Source organism: Teleopsis dalmanni, chromosome 2, assembly GCF_002237135.1.
Source record: "Teleopsis dalmanni isolate 2A chromosome 2, ASM223713v2, whole genome shotgun sequence".
Lineage (NCBI taxonomy): Eukaryota > Metazoa > Arthropoda > Insecta > Diptera > Diopsidae > Teleopsis > Teleopsis dalmanni.
The window spans coordinates 139,713,807-139,726,156 of record NC_051847.1 but is presented as its reverse complement, the minus strand read 5'-3'; positions in this window follow the sequence as shown (position 1 = coordinate 139,726,156).

Sequence of the window (12,350 nt, the reverse complement as noted above, 5' to 3'; positions counted from 1 at the left end):
TTTTGTCTCTCTATAAAACGAACGACAAAAAGAAACTCTAATAAATACACGATTTCAGATGTATCTATATAAATTCATATATGTTTGTATATATACAAGTATGGTAACAGTTACTCGTATTACTTTTATCAGCTGTCAAAGATACTTAAGGAAGTAAAACAGTAATTAAATTATTTTTATGCAAGCAATTTTTTTTTATTATATTTTTTATATATTTAATTATATAGCTAGAGACACCTAGTTTCTAATTCCAAATTCAAAAGCAAAATTATTAATTTATATACAACTATTAAAAAAAATTGAAATTTGTTTAAATCATTTAAGCTGTCTTTAATCTGACACCATAACATCTGCTGTGTATCTCTCTAGGCTTAGCTAGAACTAGGCTTAAGTTTCTAGGGGCCCTCTTTTTCAACACACTTGGTAATGTCTCTAGCATTAGCATTGGCCAAATTCTTGCCCTTGTAAATGCCTCTGACTGGTTTCTAACTTGATCTTCTCTTTACTACATATTATTAAGAGGATTTGTGAATTCAAAACGACTTTCTTAACTAAACTAGGTGGATCCTCTCTCCACCACAACTAACTAACTAAATCATTTAAACAATTCAAAGAAGTGCACAGTTTCTACTTCTAAAAAAATAATTTATATGATTGAAGATAAATACATGGAACCATTGGAACAATGGAATACATAATGTGGCTAATGTTAATTGAAACAAAGATAAAAAGAGGTAATTAAATTAAATGGTAAATGTAACTTATCACAAGCAGTTTATCCACTGTAGTTTTCGGTTTTATATAATTTCCTTACAACATTACCTTATATGTACTTTAAACCTTTGTGTTTCATGTGAACAAAACCGTCGTTACCTATCAACATTTTATATACCTGCTTTTATAACACAGGCTGCCAATATCGTCCATTATTTAACTATGCCAAATAAGACATTTTTCTGATTATAGCACTGACATTCTTATTAGAGGGCTTATACTATTATTCAATTAATTTATTTTCATTAGGTTTCAGTTAATATCCTATATATCATATATAACATTATATATAGTCAACGTATATAAAATATCCCCTAAGTTAATCCGTTTTTTTTCTTGTCATCAATTTAAAATATTTATTATAATTTTCAAGATTCATGCTTTTCACTGAGATAATAAATCACATTTATTTTTTAATTCAAGTATTTTGATCTAAAATTCTTTGAAATACTTTTTTAATGAAATTATTTTCTTTAATTAAATTTCATTAGTCCGTCATAAACTTATTTACTCAAATTTATTTCACAAAAATTATAAAATAGTCACTGATATCGGAGAAGGTATATTTCACAGTTTGAAAAAACTTTAGAAGAAATTTTCAATAATCGGACAGTTAGAACAGAACAGTTTTTAACATTAAAGCTTAGAATTTAGTGTCATTTCTAAGTAAATAGGATTCAAAACAGGTCCAAGTGTTTTATATTGTTTATAAATTTGGATTTATTGTCAAATGCAAAATATGGTGACGAATCTTCTATAAAAATATACTAAATTATGAAATTTAAAAACCAAAATATTTGAAATTACAAAATTTTAGATAATTTTTTGTTTATTTATTTCAAATTGATTTATATGCAATTTGTAAAATAGACAGCCAGAATACACCGAAAAAAAAATAAACAATTAAAATAATAATAAGAGATCTCACAAAAAAGTATAGCCAATGACTTCACTCAAGAATTGCCGAAGACAATGACCGGCTAGCTTAGCTAAAAATGCGACTTAGGAGTGAAAGATACATAAAAGAATTCTACGTATTTCAAAAAAAATCACAAAATAAATAAATGAAAGCTTTAGAAAATAAACAATTTTAATAATTAAAAAAAGATGTTTAATTGTAGAAATAAAATAAATTATTTTTAATGTTTTTGTCTAATTAAGAAGTAAATCATTTATTTAATAGGTAAAATATTTGTTAATGTTTTTTTTATAATAAACAATCATTTAAAATCAAAAGTGTTATAACATATATATATACATATAATACATATATATTGAAATATATACCAATACTTTGAAATTTTTATTTAGTTCTAAGTTAATTTATTGAAATTAATTAATTAATTGATATTAGTTATTAATTTAATTACTTTATTAGTAAATAAAATTATTTTATACTACTCTAAATTAATTCAGATTAATATACTTATTCGGTTTTATAATAAAAATACCTATATGAAATTATGTTTGTTTATTTTTTTGTATTAATTTTATTTATGAAATAGACTACGAATTCTACAAGTTAGAAATAAAAAAAATTTTACAATAATGTTTGTGTGTAATTTAATATTCATGTAATTTTTATAGATAATATAGATATATATAGGGGCACAATAGACCCGACGGTCGCAGTGCCATATCCCCTAACAATAATAATAAAAATAATTATAATTTTTTTCATTTAATGAAGCGCTTACAAATTTAAACAAAAATTATTTGTTTTTGCTTTTAAAAGTAACTATTGTGTTTCCAAAAAATAAAATTACTATTGTTTAGTAAAATCATCTTTTTAGGTTTGAAGACAAAATGTAGTTTATTATTTAAATTTTGATTAAATACTCGTAATACGAAAATCATTTTAAAATAGAAAAATGCGTAATTAATTAACTATAGTTGAATGGAATCGATCGCAGTACATTCTCTGCGATTTTACTAAAACTTTTTAAATCTCAAAATGATTAGAAAGTATCTCGTCAGAATTTCTGTTTTCTCTTGTAGTACTCACTTCGTTTGAGTTTACCCCGGTTTGAATAGTAATGAAACTAAAAAGTCTTTACTCTAAAGTCTAAATATATATAATAAATACCTTTAGGGTTAGTCTTTTGCTATTTTTGATTCTATTTCTACTTATGGGGTCACCAAAATGTTACATATTTAAATGGTGGAAAACCATCTTTTCAAAAAAATCTACATAATAAAACAATTTTGAACATATAAGTACAACAAATCTAAAGTAAACTAAGGATAAAACATATTTATTTATCATGTAAGTTCATTACAAACCACATTATCCTAATAGATGTTAGGTTGCCATCTTAATAGTTAGCTACGATCTTTTCGCTATTAATAGATAGAAGTTACTATCAGTAGTATAATATAATATGTAGATAGAAGAAATATAATCTTCAGACATTAAAATCATGTACTGGCAATTTATTAAAAGAAACCACGTCAAGGCTACTAGAGTAATAGCAGTTCTTTTGTTTCACAGAGTTATAAAAATCCACGGAGTAATACATATTTATTTTAGAAGTTAGACCAAATAGAAACTACATGATTGTTATAGTTTTTCTTTAATGTGTTTATAATAAGTCCGTTATTTAAAGCCTTTTTATAAACTTTCTTAAAATAAAAACATATTTTTAGTTCTTATATATATAAGAAAAATTTATCAATATTTCAAAATTTTTTGACCATTTAATTACAACTAATATTACCATCATTAAATTAGAACTATTTATTAAATTGATTTCAAATTTGTTTGTACATCTTTCATTTCTGATACGGTAACATAATGGACCAGTACACCTAAATGGGTCTTTTGGAGCGCCGCTATAATCTAACATATAAGATAAATTGTTAAAACATCTCGAATATTCAAAAAAAAAAAAAAAACAATTGGTTATATCCAGTTTTATAAAAAGCTATAAGTAATTTAATTGCCAAAATACCAAATCTTTTCAATATTGCAAATTAACATAATTTTTTATAAATTTAAAAAGAAGATAGAATTAAATATACACTTTTTCTGAAATTCTTTTTCATGGACTAACAGAAGGAATAGGTCTTTTGAAAAATATTTTTTTGATAGCTTATCGGAGTGCTTTACGGTAGGTACAAAAGATTTGTTTAATTAAATGAACTTAGCAGAATGGATCTTCTTATTTATAGGGATTTCTTGCGAATAATATGGTTTTAAGCGAATGAATGTTACTTGTAAGGGTATCGAATAATCAATTGCTGCAACTGGAATGATATAGTTACTCTTACTTCTGTGGCTATTGATGGCATAAAAATAATAAAATTATTATATAAAATAATATTAATAAAAATTTTAATAAAATAATATTAAAATTATTAAAAAAAGACGTAAAAATAATGACATTGAGTCAATTTAATAGTAATAATTAAACTATGTTTTCTCTATGGCGTTGTTTTTCTCTATGACATATAAAATTTATTCTAATAATTTTCCAATTCAATATGATATTAATATGCTAAGCTATTTTTATTTTAAGATTTATAATTTTTTTTTTATATTGGCAATAAAATGAATTAATAAATAATACAAAATTGGAAAATTAATTAATCAGACGAGCCAAATGCCCTGGCAACTAGCACTCTTTTTTCCTATCTGAGTTATAAGATATTATATTTTGTGATCAGTAATTAATTATAATAAAAATAAAAATAAAATAAAAAGAAAAATTGGTCAGAAGCTTACCTTAAATTTGGAACAGCTGCGGCTGCAGCGGCTGCTGCCTGCAATGGCGGTGGCACATTATATGGAAACGGTAGCTTTGCAGCTACAGCAGGATTTTCGAAGAGCATTTTGTTGAAAATTATTTTGTGGCTTTTATTAATAATAATACTTGAGAAAACACACGTTGCCTAAATATATTATTAATAATATATTTAAAGATATTTCTTATTTAAGATTTTCTTTTTTTTTTAATAAACACTATTTAAATTTAATTTTTATTTTAATTAGACACACTCAAAAAAATTTTCATAAAATTATGCTGTTGTTTACATTCGCAGGAAATGTTGTTGACATGGATATAAACTTGCTACAGTGATAATTCCCAGTAAAATATTTTACTTATTTTAGCTAAACGTTACTGTTGGCAAAACTTGTTATTAAACCGGGTTCTTCGTCTCAAAATTACTGTAAATAAATTTTAGAATATTCAAATGAAGTCTACGAATTCTTAACACACAAAATTTGCTTAAAGGTAACACTTTTCGTGTAGCCGTTGTTTTTGTTTTTGTTTTTATTGTGTTTCTGAACTTCTGTGTAATGTTTCATGCGTGTATTGAGTTTTTGTTTTGTTTTTGCTTTTGTTGGTTTGTTGAGAAATGAATCAATTACCGGCTTTTCGCGTATACGAGTTGTGTGTGTATATGTATGAGTGCAAACTTTCCATATACAACTTCGTGAGGCGTGAGTATTGGAGTACTCAGTGTAAGTTTAATACGAACCGAACAGGCGAAAACACTTGGCTTTATATTCTGCAAGGTTACCACCGAATGCTTTTGGAGTTATCAGTAGCTTTAAAAGTTTTAATTAAAATGAATTTATTTTTCGTTTTTATGTAAAACGTACAGTTCAATGCTATAAGCTGGAGCAATTTGCATGTATCCTGCAAAAAGAAAAAAATTTTACAATTAATTAAGTGTAAAACACATTTAGTTCAATATAAATAAAATAGTATTTTTATTAGTTTTTCGTTTCTAATAGTGATCATGTAATAACATGTACTAAGAGGGACGATCTATTTTTCCAGTCACTACCTAATTTATTTACGACGTTTCAGATATTATTAATCAAAAATAATATCACTATATTTTTATAGGAGGAATATAAATTTTCAATATATGAGATATATGACATATCTCAGGAGCTAGAACCTTAAACCGACAGAGATTTAAAGATTATTAAAAAAACATTAAATTATAAAATTGCAAATATTTCTTGCTACAAACAAAAAATTTCCATTGTCGTTATATTTTGAAGGTTTGGAGAATAGATTATTTACTTCTACCACTTTACTTTAATATACTATATACAAATGAGTATGTAAAATCATAAAACAATCAAAGTGTTTTTAAGTTTGATAAAAACAATATTATCCTGAATCAGAATTTCTAACATCATATTGGAATGACATATTTTTATAGCAATGACATAGTGTTACAAATATGACAATAATGTGACGTATGAGGTAATGTTATCAATGTAGTCAATGTTATCAACACACACTAAACTTAGGATTTTTAAAACAAACGTCATCCAAGTGCTATTATATGATTGTGAAACATGACTCACAACAGAAGCAATAATACAGCAAATACAAAGCTTTGTAAACAGATGCCTGAGACGAATGATAAGAGTTTGGTGGCCAAATGTTATAAAAAATAAAGAGCTCTACCGAAAATATAACATCGAACTTTATAAAAAGACGCAAATGGCGCTGGATTGTCCATACGTTTCGTGAAGACTGTATCGAAATATGTCGTCAAGCACGTGATTGGAATCAACAAGGTAGACGAAAAAAAAGTTGTTCAAAAACATCATGGACATCACAAACGCTAAACGCCGACACTTGTGCATCAGGGAAATCGTGAAACTTATTAAAAGCAAGTAGTCGTACAAGCTAGAAATGCTTTACTGAGGCCCGATGCTCCTCAAGGATATAAAGGAACTAACAACAACATGAGGTAGTTTCTGCCGTTTTTTGTCACTAGATGGTGCTGGTATCCATATATCTGGCAACACTTATCCTGATATATGTAAGCAATTATGATTTAAGTCCGATGACTGTCCACAAACGACTTTGAAGCCTGGATTGGCGTCACAGGAGATTATGTTGACTATTTAATTAAAAGCTGCTCCAGCCTGATGTCCCGGATAGTTCGATCCTTTATTGTTTACAACTCAACTACTAATAAATTCTAACACAATAATACAAGGCCACATACATCTTAGATGCTCGGAACAAAGTAACGGAACTATATTGGGAAGTTTTGAAACATCTAGGATATAACCCAGACTTTGCATCGTTTGACTCCCATTTTCTTTGATTTCTGCTGAAACTAGAAATCACTTGACGAAGTTTTGCGCCGATAAACTATAAAACTTTTACATCAATGGAATTATGAAACTACTCGAAAATTGGCAAAAAATTATAAATAATAATGGCCAACATAAACTTATTGAATTTTTTTTTTGAATTAGTAAAGTTTATGTTTAAAAATTTCCAAAAATGACGGATAGTTTTTATATCACCCAATATTATATATTATATAATGCAGCTTGAATAGTAGTAAAAACAACTAATTCTATGCAAGTAAAAGAAATAATTAAGTTAATTAAAACAATTAAATTAATATATCGATAAAATTAATTAATAATATATCAATAAAATTTATTTGAAAATAATAATACGATGTACTCGAAATAATATGATAGAATTAGTTATTAATAAATAAATAAATAATTTATAGTAAATAGTATAAAGTAATTCGTTTTAGAATTAGTATATAGTGTAAATTGATTATATTTAAATGAATATTATTTAATCAAAATAGTTAAAAAACCAAATACAGCTTATATTGATATTCGTTTTCATTCTTCTACTACTCACTACTTTTTGACAGCTGGCAATGATATGACATTTTAAGTCGTTAACAGTCATTAATTTTAATTCATCGTTCACATTAGTATTTGCTTACTATTTTAAATAATAAAATAATTTTTCAAACTATTGTTAATTTAAACTGAGTGATCTTGATTCTGCTAGCAAAATTTTTAAAATTAATTAATTATACAACAAAGTAAAATCAATAGTTTTTAATTTAATTAAAATATACAGAATTCGTTATAATGATATTATTCTTTTGTACTTTTAAACAAAAACTATATTTTCATGTAAATAGATCATTTTATTTTTTTTTTTGCATTTTTAAGCAAACATTTTATTTACTTTATAACTGAACAATTTCTTTTTAACTTCTGTTGTAAAATATTTAAAGATCATATGAAATAAATATTAATAAGATTTATAATATAGTATATTTTTATTTTTATTTAGATACTTAAAAGAAAACTTGAAAATCTATAATATTTTTCCTTGCAATTGCTTCTTTGTATTAATTCTAAAATAATTAATTTACGATCAAATTAATGTACGAGGGGTGTGGAGTGTTTGTTTACATATTATTTTCTTACTAAAACAGTCTAAATTGTGAACTACGTTTTTTATGACACACTTTTCTCATTATTATTGAGTTTTTATTTTTATTTGCATTTTCAATTAGGGTAATCCCCAATAAATTTGCACAAAATTAACAATATTTAAAGGAGTGTTTTAATTTTATAAATAATTTTATATATTATATTTATTTATAAAATTTGGCTTCATATCTTAATTCTTATATAGCAAAGACAATAAAGAATATACGAAAATCTATTTTCACTTTAAAATTTAGATCTTATGCTACTAAAATTGTATTCCTTAGTATGCTACAGAGTCTGATGTAGCACTAATCTTGTGATGTTACATAATTTTTATTTATATACCTATATCCAATACTAATAAAATGTAAAAAATAAATACAGCAGACAGAAACTAGTTCAAATTGGAATTTAAGAAACTTTCTAATAAAAAGAAGTGATAGCCAAATCTAAAATTCTAGATTCTATATCATATGTTACAGTTGAGCAAAGTATTAATTATTATTTATATGAAAAATTACTTAAATGGTTTTTATTTTTGTAAAAAACACTTTGAGATATCAATTTGTACTTGGAATTGAAGAGCAAAGTATATGGGCTTAACTAAAGACAGCGATTTCATCTGAAAATATTATATTAATATAATAAGCCCTGTCCACACTAAAGCCTATGCGATAAAAAATTACTGTCTGAATAAGTAATAAAATCAAACTTTTCACATTCTTTTACCACCAAGGATTTTCAGACGTAATAAAATATTTTTGATTTCTAAAAGCTCTTAGATATGTAATGGATAAAGACATTAGAATCGCAAATGTCAAATAAATTTTTAAATAAAATATTTCATATTTCTGAAAGGTGTATGGTATGTGACAAATACTAAAATCGATAAAGATTGAGGGATCGCAAATAACTTCAAACTATATTGAAAAATATATGTGCCTATTTTTGTCCAACACTAAAGGGACTGAAAAAAACAAACACCAATTTTATTGTCTCTCATAGATATGCGGAACTTCAAAATATTATATAAATAGCAAATATAATTTATTATATAATTCATCAGTATAAGTGTAGCCCATGGAATCAAAATATCGACGGCATTATACACTATTGAAATATAAAGGGTTCTAACCTATGACATTAAACTGCTGGCGGCATTTTAAACTATAGTATTGGTATATAATTTATCTAACCTGTGGTACCATTGGCGTGCTGGTGTTGTCTCTAGAAAATTTTCACGCAAATGATATTTTGACAAATAACACAAATAAATCACCCAAATAAGAGACAGTAAGTAAGGAAACACCGGTCATCTTAAGTTTTCTTAAATAGGTAACTACTCGAATAGGTAACTACTCTATCATTTTCTGTCAATCGTGTCTGACTGTATAAATGAATATGAAACTTTTGTACTAAGTCAAGGCCCCATAACAAATCCAAAATGAACTAGAAACAGAAATAGTTTCATTTTTTTTTCACAAATTGTTTATTGACATACGTGATTGCAATTATGTATAATTGACAGTACTGATGAACTTTACTTAACAGTAATATTAAAATAATTTCATTTTATAACTAATTATTACAAGTATGGTTTTATTTTTTTAAACTAGATACCCACTGCTTTTTACTTGTTCTCATATCAATTTCAAAACAATAAAATTTCTAAGAAAATGAATTTTTCTCGTAATTTTGCGGTTAACACGGTTAGATTTTACATAGATTTCATTAGTAAAATCATATGAAGATCAAATGAAAATTTTTACTGTTTTATTTTACTATTTATTTTAGCTGAACATTAAAAAATATTCTGTAGTGAAGTGAAAAAAGAACAGCCATCGTTAATAAATGGAAAGTCTGTAAAGAATCATCAATTAAATGAGAAATTTAATAAGTAAGAAGACAATTTTTTGGTGATTCATTCAATGTCCATTAAAATTATTAGCAATGAAAATCCACAATCTATAAAAGAGGTAATATTTATAGTAACAAATTAAATATTAAAAGTCAAAAATACTTCATATTTGCTCATGCCTCACATCGTTACCCTTTCAGATACTTCTTCTCATCGTTGTTTTAACTACTATTGATAAAGAATTCCATAAAACTACAACTCATTGTCTGTTTAAAAAAACATCTATACCAAAGAACTTTTGAAAAAAAATCAATTCCATAAAGTTTCATTTATTTGAAGGAGGCCATGAACCATCTGGACATTTTCTTTAGAAGAACAATTCAGAAAAACAACTCAGAGCTTTATTGTGATAACTTATATTACAACTGTAATATGACAACTATTTACTTATGACAGTTTTTAGAAGTAAAGATAGAACGTATAAGGTAAATGGGTTAAAAGATTCTAAATAATTGCTTTCTCCTAAAATAGCTTCCAAATCCTTAGTCTGACAACACGTTACATGTGATTACAAATCGAAGCATGGATAGTTCCTATTAAGTTTTCTGTTTATAATCATCGGTTATACTGTTACCAAGAAACTATCTTATGGTTTAAAGAAATGGATGAGATCATTTAGAAGATATAGGTATATAACTGAATTATGAAAGGCGCTTCTGGAGAAGCAACATTTTTGAACTAATTTTCTGAAAAATTAGTTTATCTTTGCTAAGCTTGCTAATACTAGCAAGAAACACAATATGCTTCAATGGGAGTGTGAATCATAAACATTGAGAAGGAAACATTATGACTATCATGACTAACTAGCCACTTATTTTTAGCATAAAATAAAATTAATTTACCGCTAAACTGAGAAAATTACATATACAACTAATTCGCTATTGAATTAACATTGCGAGCCATCAAACTATACGAACTTTAGAGATCGTCTTTTATTAGTTACTAGTTTAAAGATATCTGTCACCATCTTTTTATTAAACAGTGTTTTGTAAATAATCAAGCGTACAATCGTTTATTTACAGGATTTATAAGTTAGATCTGCATAGCTCAATATAAAAATAATTACTTTCAGAATAAAGTCAAAACCAAAAGGCGATCCATCACTTATCCACGACATTGTTCTATGCCGTTTATGGGCAGAGAAATGACTAGTCTGTCTGTGTTCAAAAAAAAAGGAATATCGGAATATCACTAGCAATTAGACTTAAGACCTAGAATGTGTTTCATAAAATGATTTCATAACAACAAATTGATGAGAATCATTTTTCGTCATTAACACTATAAAATTATATTTATAAAAAAAAACATATGGCTTATCTGTTTGATTTGTAATTATTCCCTTTAAAATTTGAAATCCAACACCTTTTATAAACACACCTAATACATATATAAACATATATGTTTTTATACAATGTCTACTATTTCCAAAGTAATCATATCAAATTTTAATGTATAAAAACATCATATAATTCAATTTATAAAAATTGCGTTTGGTAAACACTTTTAATATAGGTAGTATTATAGTGGAAAAGCTTCTTACTTTTCTATTCTAAGAAGTTCATTTACTAAAATTAATGACAAATTACAGAATATCTTGAATATGTCTCCATATTCAATAATTAGTAAATCTATAATTTACTTATTAATTACACTTTTTTGTACTCCTCATAGACATAGAACCGGCTCACTCTGAAGTACCATTATCTATTTCAGCTAAGAGTAAATATCAAGTAAAATATACTTAACACTTTTGCTAAACAGTGTGAACTGAAAGGACTTTTACTTAATTTACAGATCACTGCAACATGCGGTATCACATTAATACAGTGATATAAGACTATTTAACGAGAAGTCCATTATTTTTGTGAAGTGGACATCAAAGATCGAAACATAATATTTAAGATTGGTGAACAAAAACTTCAATACTTAGGTGGTATTGGGAAGCCTCCATATAAATTATCGAAAACAAAACACAAACTGGGTTAAAATTTATAAAAATCAAAAATACACTGTGTTAAAGATGTGAAGACTATGCACAATCACTCTAATCATGTCGCAGTGATTTCTGCGATATAACAATAGAAATGCGTTGAACAACATAGCGTGGGAATAGAACGCTAGTTATGGTATGATAGATACACTCAGTATATAGATATATGCATTTATTGACTTTTTGAATCATGTAGTTGTTAGATTTTCTGTATTTTAAAGTAGTGATTTTGATTTTAAATTTTTACCTGTGGATAAACAATAATGATACCTGTAAGATGCTGAAGACATGGGCTTGTAACTTTATAAAGAGATGGTTATGGGCCCATAATGGTGACAGAACTCCGGTTTTAAAGTTTAATTATCGGCAGGAGGTCTAACAGAGAATTTAAATTAATGTTACAATCTGTATGTTTATGTATGCATACAGCT